The sequence below is a fragment of the Phyllobates terribilis genome, unplaced genomic scaffold (genome assembly GCF_046119375.1).
Source record: "Phyllobates terribilis strain yellow unplaced genomic scaffold, ASM4611937v1 Scaffold_1__5_contigs__length_1240528914, whole genome shotgun sequence".
NCBI classification, from domain to species: domain Eukaryota; kingdom Metazoa; phylum Chordata; class Amphibia; order Anura; family Dendrobatidae; genus Phyllobates; species Phyllobates terribilis.
Window position 1 is genome coordinate 219,481,412 of NW_027362761.1, and position 22,845 is coordinate 219,504,256.

Below are 22,845 nucleotides of genomic sequence, written 5' to 3' on the forward strand. Positions count from 1 at the left end.
TTAGCCACTGCAATGCTGCGATCGACTTCGATCGCAGCATTGCGGGGGTTAATGTGCCGGGAGCGGTGCGCTCCCTGCACATAGTACCGGGTGTCAGCTGTGACAATCAGCTGACACCCGGCGGCGATCGCGCCCGCACAGCCTGTGTGCGGGCGAAATCGCCAGGGCGTATTAATACGTATCTGGTCCATAAGTACCAGGGCACAGATACGTACTAATACGCCCTATGTCGTAAAGAAGTTAAATTCTTAGTGGGGTTATTCCTAAAATTGTTCAGCAGTTGGACTCACTGCATACCCTATAACTGTATAGACACATACATCGGATATGAAGGCTTATTCCTGTGGCCTTCAGCTAAAACAGACGGTGGAATGACTTTTAAAATGACGAGAAGGCGGTGCAAAAGCATGGAGGACAGCTTTACACATGTATTTGAGAACTCTGTGCATAACGAGAGAACAACAATCGATTTCTTGGTTACATTTCTTGAGAATAATCCAAGTGTTTTTCGGTAATTACTTCCTCCAAACGAATTGCTCCACCGCCCATCAAGGCAAACGCGGGAAACATTGTTCCGATGCAGTCCACTGCTCTTTCATACAGACATTTCATGTTGGTGGCATTGTAGAACCCCACTTTTCCCTTTTCATAGTCCAGACAAACCCCTATTCGGACAGGCAGAGGGAGAATGCGCTCCCCATAAGTGGTGGAAACATTAGACGCTTTGGGAATAAAGAGCTTTCTCATGCCTATTGTAGCCAAGGTGAAAGGCTGGGACGAGTCAAAGGCAACATCTTCACTGCCACTGTCGTGACCACTATCCTGATCATATCTGGGACTACTAATGTCACAAGGGTTTTGGAGCCATTCTTGCAGCTTGATATCCGACGCAACTCCAACTTTCACCATGTATGAGTAAGGCTCGACTGAGAAGGCCCAAAAATGCTTGCCCTTAGTGATGCCAGCATCGCCAATAATGTAGTCAAGGCACATGTAACACCCTACTTGAACACGTTCAGCTCCGAGTAGTAGGGGACGACCGGCGAAACTTTCCACGTTGTTCCTTCTGTTGTTAAGCATCAGGTGCTCCTTGTTAAAGCCACATTTATCATCAAACAGAAAGCTGAACACTGGAGCAGGTGGTGTCTGGAGGACGACTTCTTTGCTCTGGGTGCTGCACATGGAGCCCCTAAGGCCCTGCACCCGGAAGCAGTAGGAGCTGTTTAGGTCCAGATCAGAGATGACTTTACTTGTACTTGTTGCTTCAATTTCATTCCATGAAGGATCTTGATTTTTATCAAGTTTGCGGTACTCCAGAATATAGCCATCTGTGAAGCCGGAGTCGTTACGCCGATTCCAGCAGATCTTTGCGTTGTTGTACACTCTGCTCTCATCCGTATTGATCTGCGGCACCTCTAGAGCTTTGGAGAAAGACAAGTCATTCAATAAACCTTCTTCCTTAGAAATATCAACCAAATAGTCTTCAAAGCTGGAACCTGCAGCTGGGCGGAAAGTTTTCAAAGATTCTGAAGCTTTCTTAATTCTGGTTTGGAGCGGCTTTGCAGTTTTTCCTAAATTTGGTCAGCCATTGGACTCACTGCATACCCTATAACTCTATAGTAGACCCTTTCCTTTCTAATGGGAACATGTCGCACTTGTTACTGTGGCCCTGCCTGCTGTATGTGTCTTTCAATTCTTAGTGGGGTTTTTCCTAAATTTGGTCAGCCGTTGGACTCACTGCATACCCTATAACTGTATAGCAGACTCTCTCCTTTCTAATGGGAATTTGTTGCTATTGTGGCACTGCCTCTATGTGTCTTTAAATTCTTAGTGTTTTTTTTCCTAAATTTCGTCAGCAGTTAGACTCACTGCGTACCCTATAACTGTATAGCAGGCTCTCTCCTTTCTAATGGGAATTTGTCGTTACTGTGGCCCTGCTCTATGTGTCTTTAATTTCTTAGTGGGGTTTTTCCTAAAATTGGTCAGCCGTTGGACTCACTGCATACCCTATATCTGTATAGCAGACCCTCTCCTTTCTAATGGGTACATGTCTTACTTGTTTTTGTGGCCTTGTTCTATGTGTCTTTAACTTCTTAGTTGGGTTTTTCATATATTTGGTCAGCCGCTGGACTCACTGCATACCCTATAACTGTATAGCAGACCCTCTCTTTTCTAATGGGAATTTGTTGATACTGTGGTCTTGCTCTGTGTCTAACTTCTTAGTGGGGGTTTTCCTAAAATTGGTCAGCCGTTGGACTTACTGCATACCCTATAACTGTACAGCAGGATATCTCCTTTCTAATTGGAATTTTTCGTTACTGTGGCCCTGCTCTATGTGTCTTTAATTTCTTTGTGGTTTTTTTTCTAAATTTGGTCAGCCGTTGGACTCACTGCATAGCCTATACCTGTATAGCAGACTATCTCCTTTCTAATGGGAATTTGTTGTTACTGTGGCCCTGCTCTATGTGTCTTTAAATTCTTAGTGGGGTTTTTCCTAAATTTGGTCAGCCTTTGGACTCATTGCATACCCTATAACTGTATAGCAGACCCTCTCCTTTCTAATGGGAACATGTCTTAATTGTTTCTGTGGCCTTGCTCTATGTGTTTTTAAATTCTTAGTGGGGTTTTTCCTAAATTTGGTCAGCCTTTGGAATCACTGCATACCCTATAACTGTATAGCATGCTCTCTGCTTTCTAATGGGAATTACTGTGGTCCTGCTCTAGATGTCTTTAAATTCTTAGTGGGGTCTTTCCTAAATTTGGTCAGTTGTTGAACTCACGGCATACCCTATAACTGTATAGCTGACTCTCTCCTTTCTAATGGGAATTTGTTGTTACTGTGGTCGTGCTCTATGTGTCTAACTTCTTAGTGCGGTTTTTCCTAAATTTGGTCAGCCGTTGAACTCACTGCATAACCTATAACTGTATAGCAGACTCTCTCCTTTCTAATGGGAATTTGTTGCTATTGTGGCCCTGCTCTATGTGTCTTTAACTTCTTAGTGGGGTTTTTCTTAAATTTGGTCAGCCGTTGGACTCACTGCATACCCTATAACTGTATAGCAGACTCTCTCCTTTCTAATGGGAATTTGTTGCTATTGTGGCCCTGCTCTATGTGTCTTTAACTTCTTAGTGGGCTTTTTCCTAAATTTGGTCAGCCATTGGACTCAATGCATACCCTATAACTCTATAGTAGACCCTCTCCTTTCTAATGGGAACATGTCGTACTTGTTACTGTGGCCTTGCTCTTTGTGTCTTTAAATTCTTAGTGGGGTTTTTCCAAAATTTGGTCAGCCTTTGGAATCACTGCATACCCTATAACTGTATAGCATGCTCTCTGCTTTCTAATGGGAATTACTGTGGCCCTGCTCTAGGTGTCTTTAAATTCTTAGTGGGGTTTTTCCTAAAATTGGTCAGCTGTTGGACTCACTGCATACCCTATAACTGTATAGCAGACTCTCTCCTTTCTAAAGGGATTTTGTCATTACTGTGGCCCAGCTCTATGTGTCTTTAAATTCTTAGTGGGGTCTTTCCAAAAACTGGTCAGCCGTTGGACTCACTGCATACCCATTAATTGTGTAGCAGACCCTCTCCTTTCTAATGGTAATTTGTATTTACTGTGGCCGTGCTCTATGTGTCTTTAACTTCTTAGTGGGTTTTTTCCTAAATTTGGTCAGCCGTTGGACTCACTGCATACCCTATAACTGTATAGCAGACCCGCTCCTTTCTAATGGGAACATGTCGTACTTCTTACTGTGGCACTGCTGTATGTGTCTTTCAATTCTTAGTGGGGTTTTCCTAAATTTGGTCAACCGTTGGACTCACTGCATACCCTGTAACTGTATAGCAGACTCTCTCCTTTCTATTGGGAATTTGTCATTACTGTGGCCGTGTTCTATGTGTCTTTAAATTGTTAGTGGGGTTTTTCCTAAAATTGGTCAGCCGTTGGACTCTCTGCATACCCTAAAGCTGTATAGCAGAACCTCTCCTTTCTAATGGAAACATGTCTTACTTCTTTCTGTGGCCTTGCTTTATGTATCTTTAAATTCTTAGTGTAATTTTTCCTAAATTTGGTCAGCCTTTGTACTCACTGCATACCCTATAACTCTATAGCAGACTCTCTCCTTTCTAAAGGGAAATTGTCGTTACTATGGCCATGCTCTATGTGTCTTTATATTCTTAGTGGGGTTTTTCCTAAATTTAGTCAGCCGTTGGACTCACTGCATACCCTATAACTGTATAGCAGACTCTCTGCTTTCTAAAGGGAATTTGTCATTCCTGTGGCCCTGCTCTACGTGTCTTTAACCACTTCGCGCCAGAGCCTGTTTTTGCCTTCGTGACCGGGCCAATTTTTTAAATTCTGACCATTGTCACTTTTTGAAGTAATTACTCTGGAACGCTTCAACGGATTCCCCTAATTCTGAGATTGTTTATTTGTGAAAAAATCGGAAATTTGGCGAAAATGTGGAAAATTTTGCAATTTTAAAAATTTTATTTTCATGCCCTTAAATCAGAGAGATATGTCACCCAAAATAGTTAATAAATAACATTTCTCACATGTCTACTTTACATCAGCACAATTTTTTAACCAATTTTTTTTTTTTGTTAGGAAGCTATAAGGGTTAAAAGGTGACCAGCAATTTCTCATTTTTACAACAAAATTTACAAAAACATTTTTTTAGGGACCACATCTTATCTGAAGTGACTTTGAGGGGCCTTTATGACAGAAAATACCCAAAAGTGACACCATTATAAAACACCCTCAAGGTGCTCAAAACCACATTCAAGAAGTTTATTAACCCTTTAGGTGTTGCACAGGAATTTTTGGAATGTGGAAGAAAACAATGAACATTTAACTTTTTTTCACAAAAATGTTACTTTAGACTCAATTTTTTTATTTTCACAAGGGTAACAGGAAAAAATGGAATACACAATTTGTAGTGCAATTTATCATGAGCGCGCAGATACCCCATATGTGAGGGAAAACCACTGTTTGGGCACACTGCAGGGTTTGGAAGGGAAGGAGCGCCATTAGACTTTTTGAATGTAAAATTTGGTTGAATAATTAGCAGACGCCATGTTGCGTTTGGAGAGCTCCTGATGTGCCTAAACAGTGAAACCCCCCACAAGTGACACCATTTTGGAAACTAGACCCCTTAGGGAACTTATCTAGCTGTGTGGTGAGCACCTTGAACCCCAAGGTGCTTCACAGAAGTTTATAATATTGAGCTGTAAAAATTAAATTTTCACATTTTTCCCACAAAAACGTTTTTCATCCCTTAATTTTGCATTATCATAAGGGTAATAGGATAAATTGCACCATGAAATTTGCTGTGCAATTTCTCCTGAGTATGCCGATACCCCATATGTGGTGGAAAAGCACTATTTGGGTACACTGCAGGGTTCGGAAGGGAAGGAGCGCCAAAAATTCTCCATTAAATGTCACTTGCTTAGCCCAGCAGGAAGTACGGCGGCGTCTAAAAATCACTAAAGTTGACAAATCCCCGGGCACCGATGGGATACACCTGCGAGTACTGCAGGAATTAAGTAACGTCATAGATAGACCATTATTTTTAATCTTTAAAGATTCAATAATAACAGGGTCTGTACCACACGACTGGCGTATAGAAAATGTGGTGCCAATATTCAAAAAGGGGACAAAAACTGAACTTGGCAATTATAGACCAGTAAGCTTAACCTCTACTGTGGGTAAAATCCTGGGGGGTTTCCTAAGAGATGCTATCTGAAGAAGAATAACCTCATGACCCAATATCAACATGGGTTTACGAGGGACCGTTCCTGTCAAACTAATCTGATCAGTTTTTATGAGGAGGCAAGTTCTGGACTGGACCAAGGAAATGCAGTGGATGTTTTGTATATGGACTTTTCAAAAGCTTTTGATACGGTCCCACACAAAGGGTTGATACATAAAGTGAGAATAATGGGGATAGGGGAAAATATATGTATGTGGGTTAAGAATTGGCTCAGTGATGGGAAACAAAAGGTGGTTATTAATGGAAAGCACTCAGACTGGGTCTCAGTTAACAGTGGGGTACCACAGGGGTCAGTATTCAGCCCCCTTCTTTTTAACATATTTATTAATGACCTTGTAGGGGGCATACTGAGTAATATTTTAATATTTGCAGATGACAGTAAACTCTGCAGGGTAATCAATACAGAGGAGGACAATTTTATATTACAGGAGGATCTATGTAAACTAGAAGCTTGGACTGATAAATGGCAAATGAGCTTTAATGGGGGTAAATGTAAGGTAATGCACTTGGGCAGAGGAAATAAAATGTATAATTATATGCTTAATTGTAAAACACTGGGCAAAACTGTAACTGAAAAAGACCTGGGTGTATTGGTGGACGACAAGCTCACGTTTAGTGGCCAGTGTCAGGCAGCTGCTGCAAAGGCAAATAAAATAATGGGATGCCTTAAAAGAGGCATAGATGCTCATGAGGAGAACATAATTTTACCTCTATACAAGTCATTAGTGCGACCACACTTAGAATACTGTGTACAGTTTTGGTCTCCGGTGTATAGGAAATACATAGCTGAACTAGAGCGGGTGCAGAGAAGAGCGACCAAGGTTATTAGAGGACTGGGGGGTCTGCAATACCAAGACAGGTTATTACACTTGGGGTTATTTACTGTGGAAAAAAAAAGGCTTAGGGGTGATCTTATTACTATGTACAAGTATATGAGGGGACAGTACAAAGACCTGTCTACTGATCTTTTTACTCTGAGGCCAGAGACGGGGACAAGGGGGCATCTTCTTTGTCTGGAGGAAAGATGGTTTAATCATAATCACAGACGGGGATTCTTTACTGTAAGAGCAGTGAGATTATGGAACTCTCTGCCGCATGATGTTGTAATAAGTGATTCACTGTTAAAATTTAAGAAGGGCATGGATGCCTTTCTTGAAAAGTATAATATTACAGGTTATATATACTAGATTCCTTGATAGGGCGTTGATCAAGGAAACTAGTCTGATTGTCATATGGAGTCGGGAAGGAATTTTTTTCCCCAATGTGGAGCTTAGTGTTGCCACATGTTGTTTTTTTTTTGCCTTCCTCTGGATCAACATGTTAGGCTATGGGTTGAACTAGATGGACTTAGTCTTCCTTCAACCTTAAAAACTATGTTACTATGTTACTATTTGACTTTTTGAATGTAAAATTTGTTTGAATAATTAGCAGACGCCATGTTGCGTTTGGAGAGCTCCTGATGTGCCTAAATAGTGGAATCCCCCCACAAGTGACACAATTTTGGAAACTAGACCCCTTAGGTAACATATCTAGATGTGTGGTGAGCACCTTGCACCCCCAGGTGCTTCACAGAAGTTTATAATGAGCCGTAAAAATAAAATTTTCAAATTTTCCCCACAAAAAATGTTTTTCATTCCCTAATTTTGCATTATTATAAGGATCACAGGAGAAATTGCACCATGAAATTTGTTGTGCAATTTCTCCTGAGTACGCCGATACCCCATATGTGGGGGAAAACCACTGCTTTGGTGTACGGCAGGGTTCTGAAGAGAAAGGAGCGCTATGTTGGCTGGGATAGGTTGCAGACACCATGTCACATTTGAAGAGTCGCTGACATGCCGAAACAGTAGAAACCCCCACAAGTCACCCCATTTTGTAAACTACACCTCTCAAGGAATTCATCTAGGGAAGTAGTGAGTATTTTTTAATTTTTTAATTTTTACCATTGGGCAGTGAAAAAAACATAATTATATTTTTACCTCAAAAAAATGTTTTACCCTCAGATTTTACATTTTCACACAGGGCAATGGGTAAAAATGGTGCCGAAATGTGTCACACAATTTCTTCTAAAAATGGCAATACCCCATATGTGGCTGTATCGTACCGCTTAGCCATACGGCGAGATCTGGGAGGGACGGAGCGCTATTTGACAATTGGAGAGCAAATTATTGTAGAATAGGCATTTGGATTTGGGAGCACAAAATTTTCTGAATTTGTTTTGGGGGGCAAGGGCCATTTCGCTTTTCCAGAGCATTTCTGCTACCAGTAACTTGGAATATTTTTAACAGATGATGGACCTGAGTGGGGACTAGCTTTTTTTGAGGACTGAGTTGAAGCTTTTATTGGGAACATTTTACGTAACATTTATCCGGCGCTCTATGCTGAGCACTTACATCGGGGTTTCCATCTAAATTTCCGAGTGATGTAATTCAGATGAAACCCCTGTGGGATCCATTCACTGTAATGAGGCAGCAGAGTTACTCTGGACTCCATCTGGCCTCTGTTTAGCGGTGTCCTTTTTTTCAGAAGTGCACAAAACTGTGGCCAACCGCACTTTTATGCACGCCTAAAAAAACTGACTCCGTGGGATCACAGGCCAGACGGCATCCACAGTGGCCTCTATCTGCCTCATTACAGGGAATCTTCCGTCATGGGTTCCATCTGAATCACGTATTTCAGAGATTTACACGGAAACTCTGGTGTAAGTGCTCAGCGCAGAGCGCAGGATAAATGTGAGCAGAGCCTTGCGATCTTTGGGAGACATAATAAACAAATCAGTAGCAGGTGAAGAATTGGTTTTATTTATTTTTTACGCCGTTCCTCGTGCGGTATAAGTGATGAGGTTACTTTATTCTTCGGGTAGGTGCGATTACAGAGATACCAGATTTATATCGGGTTTTTATGACTGACAGCTGTCACACACTAAGAGACGCTTTTTTTTTTCAAAATCTAGTTTTTGCATCGCCATATTTTGAGAGCTATAATTTTTCCATATTTCGGCCGACAGAGTTATTTGACGGCTTGTTTTTTGCGGGACGAGTTGACATTTTTATTCGTACCATTTTTGGGTTCGTGACATTTTTTGATCGCTTTATATTCTGTTTTTTGGGAGGTAAAATTAACAAAAACCAACAATTCAGGAATTGTTTTTTGAGGTTTTTTTTATGTCGTTCTGCGTGTGGTAAAAGTGATAAGGCAGCATTATTCTTCGAGTCAGTATGTTTTCAGCGATACTACGCTTACTGTATATTTTTTTATGTTTTGCCGCTTTTACACAATAAAACAATTTTATAGAAAAAATATTTTTTTTGCATCGCTGTATTCTGAGCGCTATAACTTTTTTATTTATCGGCTGATGGAGCTGTGTGGCGGCTTTTTTTTTGCGGAACAAGATGATGTTTTCAGCGGTACCATTTTTATTTCCATTTTGCTTTTTGATCACATTTCTTTCCACTTTTTGTTTGGCAATATGATGAAAAAGCATAGTTTTTTGCTCCGTTTTTTATTTATTTTTATTACGGTTTGCACAGAAGGAGTTAATTAGTGTGACAGTTTTATAGATCGGGTTGTTTCGGACGCGGCGATACCAAATATGTGTACTTTTTTTGTTTTTGCATAAATATACGGATTTATTGGTTTAATATTTTATTTATTTTTATTTATTTTGTGATTTTTTTTAACAGTTTGAAAACATTTTTTTGACTTTTTTTTTACATTTTTACTTATTCCCTGTATGGGACATTAATTTTTATTTTTCTATTCACTGATCTCATGCAATGCAATAGATATGTATTGCATTGGATAAGATCTATGCTGACCGTTTCACACTGTCTGTTTCATGCTGGACTCAGCTGCAGGCTGAGCCTAGCAGGACACCATATATGGCAGATCTGGAGGCGGTCATGTGACCTCCAGCTGCCATAACAACGGCAGGTCCTGGAAGATATCAGGGCCGTCGGACAGGTAAGTTGACGACCCCCTCTCCTCTCACTATCTTCTATATGCCGCGATCACTATAGATCGCGGCATATAGAAGATAGCAAATAGTTAACATCATTCGCTTTGCACAGGAACCGCAGTGCTTGCAGGATCCTGGGGGTCCTGAGGACTGCGGGACCACCCACCGTTTTTAAACGTTGGCTTCACAGAGCCCAGGTGTCACGGGTGTGTCGCCACGAAAATCGTCGCGATTACACAGCCTGACTTCTCGCAGCTGAGTTTTTGGTGCTTGGTGTTTTTCGGCAGGGAGGGAGTTAATTCTCTCTCTCTGTGCTAGACGAGGCCAGCCTCGCCCAGCTGCAGTTAATTCTGCAATATTGGGACTCCTTCAAATACCTGCCGTTCTGATAGGGTGGTTGTCGGTGAAAGCTTTTCATGCAGACTATCGGAGTGATACGTGGTATTGTGGAGTTAGGAGCGAAGTGTACTCGGTGTGTTTTTTTCCCTTCCTCGCTTTATTCTTTATCCCCTTACCCGTTGGTGTTCCCTCCGTTGTAGTGGTGTAAGTTTTTTGTATGCAAGGTGGTTTTTGGTTTGCCCCTTGTACTGTCTCGTTCGTCTTGTACTGTGTTTGGCATATACGGTCCTGTCCCCAATTGTTGTGATCGGGGTCCTTCTCAGGACTAGATTACTGAGGTTCAGGGATTCTCAGGAGGTAGGTTTACGCTGGCGGCCTGGACCTCTGTACCATCAACAGTACCTCCAGGTAGAGGGATTAGGCAGGGCCTCAGTGTAGGGTCAGCATAGGCTCCTGACCTCCTGAACGCCGAGACAGCGTGACATTTTCACCGACCCACTAAAAGATTCTCTCCAGCCTCCATGGATCCAGTAGCCAATATAGCTCGGCAGTTGCAGAGTTTGTCCTTGGAGCTGGCGGACGTTAAGTCCAAGGTTTTGTATCCCCTGGAGCAAGCCGGATCAGAACCCAAAGTAGCTCTCCCTGACAGGTTCACGGGGGGGCGGGACAAGTTTTTTGTTTTCCGCTGAGGCATGTAAGTTGTACTTTCGGCTGCGGCCTCGGTCATCGGGGAGTGAAGAACAAAGGGTGGGAATAGTCATCTCACTCCTTCAAGGGGACCCCCAATCTTGGGCCTTTTCTCTTTCCCCGGGCTCTCCGGCTCTCCGGACAGTGGATGGGTTTTTCTCTGCTGTGGGTCTTGTATATGATGACCCGGATCGGATCTCCCTTGCTGAATCTAAGTTACGTAGGATCCAGCAGGGAGATCGTCCAGCGGAGGAATTCTGTTCAGAGTTCCGTAGGTGGGCCACGGACACCCAGTGGAATGACCTGGCTCTTCGGAGCCAGTTTTGTCAAGGTTTATCTGACAAATTAAAGGATATGTTGGCACAGTATGACTCTCCCGCGTCGCTGGAAGCCGCTATTGCCCTTGCTATTCGCATTGACAGACAGCTTCGGGAGAGGTGCGGGATAACTCCACCCCCTGTGATGACTCCACCTTCTACAAGGGTCCCTTATATGGAGGTTCCCCTGGTCAGTCCAGAGGAGCCTATGCAGTTAGGAGGGACATCCTTTCGGGGGAGGAGACCGGCGGTGCGCCACAAGACAGGAAGGTGTTTCTTCTGTGGGAGAAAGGGACATTTTATTGGGGGGTGTCCTTCCCGTCCTTCGCAGAGCAAAGAGTCGTCGGAAAACTATTGATCCCAGGTTGTGTGGTGGACAGCAATCTGGGAGTAGGTATTTCGTCCCTAGGTTCGTCTCAGTTTCTTGTACCGGCGGAGGTGGTGGTGGGTACGAGAACTGAGAGGTTATCTGTTCTTCTGGATAGTGGGGCCGGGGCTAATCTGGTGGACGCTCGGTTTGCTCGGGTTCAAGGTATGCGATTGAGTGTGTTGGCTAAACCCATCCCCATATTCTCGATCGACGCCAGGCCTCTCGGTCAGGGAAGTTTTTCGCAAGCGGTGCATAACATAAATCTTCGGGTGGGGGCGATACATAAAGAACTGTTGTCTTGTTACGTGTTGGAGGGTCTTCCCACTCCTATTGTGTTGGGCCTTCCATGGTTAACTAAGCATAACCCGGTTATTAATTGGCAATCTAGAGAGATAAGCCAATGGAGTGAATTCTGTAAAAAAACCTGCATGAATACAGTCATCGGTACGGTCGCTCCTAGGGTCTTACCCCCATTTCTGGCTGACTTTGAGGATGTGTTCTCGGAAAGAGGGTGTCAGGAACTACCTCCTCATCGCGTGTATGACTGTTCGGTAAAACTGCTTCCTGGGGTCAAGTTACCTAAATCTAGGTTGTATAATTTGTCTGGTCCGGAGAGGCAGGCCATGAAGGATTATATTTCAGAGAGTCTGGCTAAGGGGCATATTAGACCTTCATCTTCCCCGGTGGCCGCGGGGTTCTTCTTTGTGAAGAAGAAAGATGGTGGCCTACGCCCTTGCCTGGATTTCCGTGAACTTAATCGGATTTCTGTCCGAGATCAGTATCCGCTCCCACTTATCCCCGATCTCTTCAATCAGATCGTGGGCGCCAAATGGTTCTCTAAATTGGATCTCAGGGGGGCGTACAATCTGATTAGGATGAAGGAGGGGGATGAGTGGAAGACGGCTTTTAACACTCCGGAGGGACATTATGAGAACCTTGTCATGCCATTTGGTCTGACTAATGCCCCGGCGGTGTTCCAACACTTTGTTAATGACATTTTTCGCTGCCTGGTGGGTCAGTTTGTTGTTATTTATCTGGATGACATCTTAATTTACTCGCCTGATCTTGTGTCTCATCAGGAGCATGTTAGGCAGGTATTACAGATCTTGCGGGATAATAAACTGTACGCCAAGTGGGAAAAGTGTGTGTTCGCCGTTCAGGAACTCCAGTTTCTAGGCTTCCTGGTGTCAGCGTCTGGTTTTCGTATGGACCCTGGGAAAGTGCGGGCAGTTCTTGAGTGGGATTTGCCAGAGAATCTTAAGGCACTACAACGTTTTCTGGGGTTTGCTAATTATTACCGGAAATTCATTCGTAATTTCTCGTCCATGGTTAAACCTCTCACAGACATGACAAAAAAAGGGACGGATTTTTCTAGGTGGTCTGACAAGGCTTGTCAAGCTTTCTCCTCCTTAAAAAAATGTTTTTCCTCGGCACCCATACTCATTCAACCTGATGCGTCACAGCCATTCATTGTAGAGGTAGACGCTTCTGAGGTAGGGGTAGGGGCAGTATTATCACAAGGTTCATCTCCTGGTAAATGGCGTCCGTGCGCTTTTTTCTCTAAAAAATTGTCGTCCGCTGAGAGGAATTACGATGTCGGCAATAGGGAACTCTTGGCCATTAAGTTAGCTTTTGAGGAGTGGCGCCATTTTTGGAGGGGGCTATCCATCCGGTCACCGTCATCACCGATCACAAGAACCTGCTATATCTGGAGTCCGCAAAACGTCTGAATCCCAGACAAGCTAGGTGGTCATTGTTTTTTACCAGGTTTAATTTTGTCGTCACATATCGTCCTGGATCAAAAAATGTAAAGGCGGATGCCTTATCTCGTAGTTTCCCTGGGGCCGGGAATACGGATGACCCAGTTCTTATCCTTCAGGAGGGGGTGGTGGTGTCGGCAGTATTCTCTGAGCTTGAGGAGGAAGTATTGGAGGCTCTGGGGGACGCCCCTGTTGGACCTCCTGGGAGACTGTTTGTTCCAGATCAGTTGCGACAAAATGTGATCGAGGCACACCATAACTCCGCTTTGGCAGGACACCCAGGGAGTAAAGCAACTGTGGATCTCCTTTCGCGTCGGTTTTGGTGGCCTAATTTACATAGGGAGGTGGGAACTTTTGTTGCGTCCTGTGGGGTTTGTCCGCGCTCTAAGACCCCACGTACCCGTCCGTCTGGGGCTCTCTTACCTTTGAAGATCCCGGAGCGTCCTTGGACTCATCTGTCTATGGACTTTATTACAGATCTCCCGCCATCTTCGGGTAAAACGGTCATACTCGTTGTAGTGGACAGGTTCAGCAAGATGGCACATTTTATCGCTCTTCCTGCTCTTCCTAATGCTAAAACTCTTGCACAGGTGTTCATTGGGGAGATTGTAAGGCTTCACGGTGTACCCTCTGATGTGGTGTCTGATCGGGGGTCTCAGTTTGTGTCCAAATTCTGGAGGGCATTTTGTACACGGCGGGGGATGCATTTATCGTTTTCTTCGGCTTTTCATCCTCAGACCAATGGTCAGACGGAATGTCTGAACCAGAGTTTGGAGACATATCTCCGGTGTTTTGTGTCAGAGAAACAGGAGGACTGGGCTTCTTTCTTACCTCTGGCGGAGTTTGCTCTTAATAATAGGCGGAGTGAGTCCACTGGTAAGTCCCCGTTTTTTGGGGCATATGGTTTTCACCCCCAGTTTTGTACTTTCAGTAGGGGGGGCTCTTCGGGGGTTCCTGAGGAGGAACGATTTTCGTCATCACTCGCTTCGATATGGAAAGGGTTGCTGTATAATCTAAGTTCTATGGGGAACCGATACAAACGTATGGCTGATAGGTCCGGACCAGACACTCTCTTCCTAAGTGTGAACGATCGGGTATGGTTGTCTACCAAGAATATAAAACTTAAGGTTCCCTCCTGGAAACTGGGTCCCAGGTTCATCGGGCCGTATAGGATCTGTGCTATAATTAATCCGGTGGCATTTCGTCTTGACCTCCCCTCTACTTTTAAAATTCACAACGTGTTCCACAGATCTTTGCTTAAAAGGTATGTGGCGCCAGTGATATCGTCACCTTTACCTCCTCCTCCTGTGGTGGTCAATGGTAACTTGGAGTTTCAGGTATAGAAGGTCATCGATTCACGTTTTAATCGCCGGTCCCTTCAGTACCTGGTTCATTGGAAGGGGTATGGTCCTGAGGAGAGGATGTGGGTTCCTGCGTCGGATATTAACGCAGACCGATTAATTCGGGCCTTCCACACGACTCACCCGGATAAACCTGGCCCTGAGGGTCCGGAGGCCCCTCGTAGAAGGGGGGGTACTGTCACGGGTGTGTCGCCATGAAGATCGTCGCGATTACACAGCCTGACTTCTCGCAGCTGAGTTTTTGGTGCTTGGTGTTTTTCGGCAGGGAGGGAGTTAATTCTCTCTCTCTGTGCTAGACGAGGCCAGCCTCGCCCAGCTGCAGTTAATTCTGCAGTATTGGGACTCCTTCAAATACCTGCCGTTCTGATAGGGTGGTTGTCGGTGAAAGCTTTTCATGCAGACTATCGGTGTGATACGTGGTATTGTGGAGTTAGGAGCGAAGTGTACTCGGTGTGGTTTTTTCCCTTCCTCGCTTTATTCTTTATCCCCTTACCCGTTGGTGTTCCCTCCGTTGTAGTGGTGTAAGTTTTTTGTATGCAAGGTGGTTTTTGGTTTGCCCCTTGTACTGTCTCGTTCGTCTTGTACTGTGTTTGGCATATACGGTCCTGTCCCCAATTGTTGTGATCGGGGTCCTTCTCAGGACTAGATTACTGAGGTTCAGGGATTCTCAGGAGGTAGGTTTACGCTGGCGGCCTGGACCTCTGTACCATCAACAGTACCTCCAGGTAGAGGGATTAGGCAGGGCCTCAGTGTGGGGTCAGCATAGGCTCCTGACCTCCTGAACGCCGAGACAGCGTGACACCAGGCAGCGCCGACGTTTATATACAGTGGGCGGTCCTGAACCGGTTAAATTCTTAGTGTTTTTTTTCCTAAATTTGGTCAGCCGTTGGACTCACTACTTAGCCTATAACTGTATAGCAGACTCTCTCCTTTCTAATAGGAATTTGTCATTACTGTGGCCCTGCTCTATTTGTCTTTAAATACTTAGTGGGGTTTTTTCTAAAATTGGTCAGCCGTTGGACTCACTGCATACCCTATAACTGTGTAGCAGGCTCTCTACTTTCTAATGCGAATTTGTTGTTACTGTGGCCCTGCTCTATTTCTCTTTAAATTCTTAGTGGTCTTTTTCCTAAAATTGGTCAGCCGTTGGACTCACTGCATACCCTATAAATGTATAGCAGAAGATCCCCTTTCTAATATGAACATGTCGCATTTGTTACTGTGGCCCTGCTCTATGTGTCTTTGAATTCTTAGTAGGGTTTTTCCTAAAACTGAACAGCCGTTAGACTCACTGCATACCCTATAACTGTATAGCAGACCCTCTCGTTTCTAATGGGAATTTGTCGTACTTGCTACTGTGGCCCTGCTCTATGTGTCTTTAACCCCTTAACAGCATTTGACGTACTAATATGCGTCTGTGCCCTGGGACTTAAGAGCCAGACCCGTATTAGTACGTCATGGCGATCGCGCGCGCACACAGGTTGTGCGGGCGCGATCGCCGCCGGGTGTCAGCTGATTGTCACAGCTGACACCCGGTACTATGCGCAGGGAGCGGTCCTGCACCGCTCCCAGCACATTAACCCCCGCGATGCTGCGATCGAAGTCGATCGCAGCATTGCGGTGGCAAGGGGAGGTGATCGCAGATACTCACCTCCTCTTCCGGCTTCCAGCTCTGACTGCCGTGTCTTCCAGGATGTTGCCATGATGACCCGATGTCGTCATGACAACATCCGGGTCACCAGACAGCAGGAAGATTTTTTTGGACATGCGCAGTGCATCTCCAAACAATCTTCTCCCTGTCCAGCGCTGACAGCCTGCATGGCACAGGGATGGTGCTGCATTCCTGTGCCATGCAGGCGATCAGAGAAAAGAAAGTAAAAGTCCCACAGTGGGACAAAGTAATAAAGTATAAAAACTATCAGAAAGTGAAAAAAAAAAAAAAATATTAAAAATATAAAAAAAAAATAATAATAATAATCCACCAAAAATAAAAATATAATGTACCCATCAATAAATATTATTATAAAAAAAAAACAATACAAGTACACATATTTGGTATCGCCGCATCTGGAACAACCTGACCTATAAAACTATCCCACTAGTTAACCCTTTCAGTGAACACGGTAAAAAAAAGAAATAAAAAACGAAGCAAAAAACAATGCTTTATCACCAATACCGCCAAACAAAAAATGGAATAACACGCAATCAAAAAGACAAATATAAATAAAAATGGTACCGCTGAAAACGTCATCTCGTCCCGCAAAAAACATGCCACCATACAGCTCCATCAGCCGAAAAATAAAAAAGTTATAGCTCTCAGAATAAAGTTATGCTAAAAAATAATTTTTTCTATAAAATTGCTTTTATTATGTAAAAGTGCAAAACATAGAAATACGATATAAATGTGGTACTGTAAACTTACTGACCCGAAGAATAAAGCTGCCTTATCAATATTACCACACGCGGAGCAGAATAAAAAAAACAACAAAAAAAACAATTCCTGAATTGTTTGTTTTTGTTTATTCTGCCTCCCAAAAATCGGAATAGAAAGCGATCAAAAAATGTCACGTGCCTGAAAATGGCACCAATAACAACGTCAACTCATCCCGCAAGCCGTCATATGACTGTCTGCCAAAATCTGGAAAAATTATAGCTCTCAAAATATGGCGATGCAAAAACTAGATTTTACAAAAAATGCGACTTTTAGTGTGTGACAGCTGTCAGTCATAAAAACCCCATATGATTCTGGTATCACTGTAATTGCACCGACCCAAAGAATAAGGTCATAGAATCACTTATACCGCATGAGGAACGGCGTAAAAAATAAACTCTCAGGTTAGGGTTGTGCTAGGGTTAGGGTTGTGCTAGGGTTAGGGTTGTGCTAGGGTTAGGGTTGTGCTAGGGTTACGGTTGTGCTACGGTTAGGGTTGTGCTACGGTTAGGGTTGTGCTATGGTTAGGGTTATGTTAGGGTTAGGGCTGGGGTTGTGGTTAGGGTTGGGGTTAGGGTTGTGATGGGGTTGGGATTTTTTTCAAAAGTAAGAAAAAAAGATGACGATATGGCGACTAGTGTTGAGCGCAAGTGCTCGCTACTTGAGTTTGCATCGGTTGTTCTGGCATGCATTGAGTATCATGGGTATTTGAGTGACATGCTCGAGTCTCCGCCCCATATGCTTCACGGCCCAAAAAACTTTGCGGGGATTGCCTGCCATGCACGAGCGATCCCCGCATGTTTTTTTTTGGGTGTCTAATAACCATGAAATATCCGGGCGGCGACTCGAGTATGTCACTCGAGCACACGCAGTACATGGTGCATACCTGAGTACCCGATGCAAACTCAAGTAGCGTGCACTTGCGCTCAAGACTAATGACAACTTATTCAATATGATGACCTAATTTTATCAAATTCTGTGTCGTACATCTGGGTTCAAAATGTTCACTATGCACCTTAATAAAATCCTTGAGGGGTATAGTTTCCAAAATGGGGTCACTTGTGGGGGAGCTCCACTGTTTAGGCACATCAGGGGCTCTCCAAACGCGACATGGTGTCCGCTAACAAATTGAATGGAAAATCGGCTCAAATTGTTAGCGGACGCCATGTTGTGTTTGGAGAGCCCCTGTGTGCCCAAACATTGGAGCTCCCCCACAAGTGACCCCATTTTGGAAACTAGACCCCCCAAGGCACCTATCTAGATGCATAGTGAGCACTTGGATCCCTTAGGTGCTTCACAAATTGATTAGTAAAAATGGAAAACTATTTTTTTTCCACTTTTTCATTTTTACGAATCAATTTGTGAAGCACCCGGGGGTTTCAACTGCTCACTATGCATCTAGACAGGTGCCTTGGGGGGTCTAGTTTCCAAAATGGGGTCACTTGTGGGGGAGCTCCAATGTTTGGAGAGCCCCTGTGTGCCCAAACGCAACATGGCGTCCACTAATTATTCAAGCAAATTTTACAATCAAAAAGTCAAATGGCATTCCTTCCCTTCCGAGCCCTTCCGTGCGCCCAAACAGTGTTTTTTCCCCACATATGGGGTATCTCCGTGCCCAGGGAAAATTGCACAACAAATTTTGGGGTCCATTTTTTCTTGTTACCCCTGTGAAAATAAAAAAAATTGGGTCTAAAGTAACATTTTTGTGAAAAACGTTAAATGTTCATTTTTTTCTTCCACATTCCAAAAATTCCTGTGAAGCACCTGAAGGGTTAATAAACTTATTGAATGTGGTTTTGAGCACCTTGAGGGGTGCAGTTTTTAGAATGGTGTCACTTTTGGGTATTTTTCTGTTGGAAAAATGAGAAATTGCTGGTCAACTTTTAACCCTTATAGCTCCCTAACAAAAAAAATGTTGGTTCCAAAATTGTGCTGATGTAAAGTAGACATGTGGGAAATGTTATTTATTAACTCTTTTGTGTGACATATCTCTCTGATTTAAGGGCATAAAAATTCAAATTTTGAAAATTGCAAAATTTTCAAAATTTTCGCCAAATTTCCGTTTTTTTCACAAATAAACGCAAGAGATATCGAAGAAATTTTACCACAATCATGAAGTACAATATGTCACAAAAAAACAATCTCAGAATCAGGGGGATCCGTTTAAGCGTTCCAGAATAATTACCTCATAAAGTGACAGTGGTCAGAATTGTAAAAATTGGCCTGGTCATAAACGTGCAAACCACCCTCGGGGGTTAAGGGGTTAAATTCTTAATGGGGTTTTTCCTAAATTTGGTCAGCCGTTGGACTCACTGCATACCCTATAACTGTGTAGCAGACTCTCCTTTCTAATGGGAACATGTCGTTCTTGTTACTGTGGCCCTGCTCTATGTGTCTTTAAATTCTTAGTGGGGTTTTTCATAAAATTGGTCAGCCGTTGGACTCACTGCATACCCTATAACTTTATAGCAGAACCTCTCCTTTCTAATGGAAACACGTCTTACTTGTTTCTGTGGCCTTGCTTTATGTGTCTTTAAATTCTTAGTGTTTTTTTTTTTATAAATATGGTCAGCCGTTTGACTCACTGCATACCCTATAACTGTATAGCTGACCCTCCCCTTTCTAATGGGAACATTTCGTACTTGTTACTGTGGCCGTGCTCTATGTGTCTTTAAATTCTTAGTGGGGTCTTTCCTAAATTTGGTCAGCCGTTGGACTCACTGCATACCCTATAACTGTATAGCAGACTCTCTCCTTTCTAATGGGAAGTTGTCGTTACTGTGGCCCTGGTATTTTTGTCTTTAAATACTTAGCGGGGTTTTTCCTAAAATTGGTCAGACGTTGGACTCACTGCATACACTATAAATGTATAGCAGAACATCTCGTTTCTAATATGAACATGTCGCATTTGTTACTGTGGCCCTGCTCTATGTGTCTTTAAATTCTTAGTAGGGTTTTTCCTAAAACTGAACAGCCGTTGGACTCACAGCATACCTTATAAATGTATAGCTGACTCTTTCTTTTCTAATAAGATCAGGACGTACTTGTTACTGTGGCCCTGCTCTATGTGTCTTTAACTTTTAAGTGGGGATTTCCTAAATTTGGCCAACCATTGAACTCACTGCATACCCTATAACTGTATAGCAGACTCTATACTTCCTAATGGGAAGTTATCGTTACTGTTGCCCTGCTCTATGAGTCTTTAAAATCTTAGTGTTTTTTTTCCTAAATTTCGTCAGCCGTTGGACTCACTGCATACCCTATAACTGTATAGCAGGGTCTCTCCTTTCTAATGGGAATTTGTCGTTCCTTTGGCCCTGCTCTATTTGTCATTAAAAACTTAGTGGGGTTTTTCCTAAAATTGATCAGCTGTTGCTCTGACTGCATACCCTATAACTATATAGCGGACCCTCTTCTTTCTAAGGGGAATTTGTCATTACTGTGGCCCTGCTCTATGTATCTTTAAATTATTAGTGGGGTTTTTCCTAAATTTGGTCAGCCATTGGACTCTCTGCGTACCCTATAACTGTATAGCAGACTCTCTCCTTTCTAATGGGAATTTGTTGCTATTGTTGCCCTACTCTATGTGTCTTTAATTTCTTATTAGGGTTTTCCCTAAAATTGGTCAGCCGTTGGACTCACTGCATACCCTATAACTGTATAGCAGACTCTCTCCTTTCTAAAGGGAATTTGTCATTACTGTGGCTTTGCTCTATGTGTCTTTAAATTCATAGTGCGGTTTTTTCCTAAAATTGATCAGCTGTTGCTCTGACTGCATACCCTATAACTATATAGCGGACCCTCTTTTTTTCTAAGGGGAGTTTGTCATTACTGTGGCCCTGCTCTATGTATCTTTAAATTATTAGTGGGGTTTTTCCTAAAATTGGTCAGCCGTTGGACTCACTGCATACCCTATAACTGTATAGCAGACTCTCTCCTTTCTAATAAGAACATGTCGTACTTGTAACTGTGGCCCTGCTCTATGTGTCTTTAAATTCTTAGTGGGGTCTTTCCTAAATTTGGTCAGTTGTTGAACTCACGGCATACCCTATTACTGTATAGCAGAATCTCTCCTTTCTAATGGGAATTTGTCGTTACTCTGGCCCTGCTATCTAATGGGAATTTGTCGTTACTAGGTGTCTTTAATTTCTTAGTGGGGTCTTTCCTAAAATTGGTCAGCCGTTGGACTCACTGCATACCCTATAACTGTACAGAGAAAACAAAGACAAGAAAAATACCCAAATGATTAAAAGTAAATATATAAATCGCACAGTGCCCTTGTCTGGGCTGGGACGCTGATCCTGCCTCGGTTTTATGCTTGCACCAGGGATCCAGTCTCTCTGTCCTTGTCCATATGTATGTCACTTGACAAATGGCAAGGTTTTTAATATTAGAGTTAGGACTGTCTCACAAGGGATGCCGTGACGTGGCGGGACAGCTTTTACATTATTTTGATCAAAATGATGTTAACTAAATACCCTTTATTATTTATTATTACTTTTGCACTGTGCGATTTATATATTTACTTATAATCATATGGGTATTTTTCTTGTCTTTGGTTTCTCTTTGTTTAATGGCCTTGTGTGAACATGCATTTACATTTTGCATGCACATCAATTTATGTTCCAGTTCAAACCTTCAGGTTTTTTTCCTATAACTGTACAGCAGACCCTCTTCTTTCTAATGGGAACATGTCTTACTTGTTCCTATGGCTCTGCTCTATGTCTCTTTCAATTCTTAGTGGGGTTTTTTCTTAATTTCGTCAGCAGTTGGACTCACTACATACCCTATAACTTTATAGCAGACTCTCTACTTTCTAATGGGAATTTGTCATTACAGTGGCCCTGCTCTATGTGTCCATAAATTCTTAGTGGGGTTTTTCCAAAAATTGTTCAGCCGTTGGACTCACTGCATAACCTATAACTGTATAGCAGACCCTCTCTTTTGTAATGGGAATTTGTTGATACTGTGGTCGGGCTCTATGTGTCTAACTTCTTAGTAGGGTTTTTCCTAAATTTGGTCAGCCGTTGGACTCACTGCATACCCTATAACTGTATAGCAGGATATCTCCTTTCTAATGGGAATTTGTCATTACTGTGGCCCTGCTCTATGTGTCTTTAAATTCTTAGTGGGGTTTTTCCTAAATTTGGTCAGCCTTTGGACTCACTGCATACCCTATAACTGTATAGCAGACTCGATCCTTTCTAATAACAACATGTCGTACTTGTTACTGTGGCCCTGCTCTATGTGTCCATAAATTCTTAGTGGGGTTTTTTCCAAAAATTGGTCAGCCGTTGGACTCACTCCATACCCTTTAAATGTAAAGCAGGCCCTTTCCTTTCTAATGGGAATTTGTCGTTACTGTGGCCCTGCTCTATGTGTCTTTAAATTCTTAGTAGGGTTTTTCCTACATTTGGTCAGCCGTTGGACTAACAGCATACACTATAACTGTATAGCAGACTCTATCCTTTCTAATAACAACATGTCGTACTTGTTACTGTGGCTCTGCTCTATGTGTCTCTAGTTTCTTAGTGTGGTCTTTCCTAAATTTGGTCAGCCGTTAGAGTCACTGCATACCCTTTAATTGTATGGCAGACTCTCTCCTTTCTAATGGGAATCTGTCGTTACTGTGGCCCTGCTCTATGTGTGTCTTATTTCTTAGTGGTGTTTTTTCTAAAATTGGTCAGCCATTGGACTCACTGCATACCCTATAACTGTACAGCAGACCCTCTCCTTTCTTATGGGAACATGTCGCATTTGTTACTGTGGCCCTGCTCTATGTGTCTTTGAATTCTTAGCAGGGTTTTTCCTAAAATTGAACAGCCGTTGGACTCACTGCATACCCTATAAC

At 43.1% G+C, this 22,845-nt stretch overlaps 1 pseudogene; it reads right to left on the minus strand.

Annotated features, from left to right (window-relative positions):
- Nucleotides 1-477: 477 nt before the first annotated feature.
- Nucleotides 478-16,266, minus strand: LOC141202786 (E3 ubiquitin-protein ligase TRIM36 pseudogene; annotated as a pseudogene).
- Between the last annotated feature and the right edge of the window lie 6,579 nt (nucleotides 16,267-22,845).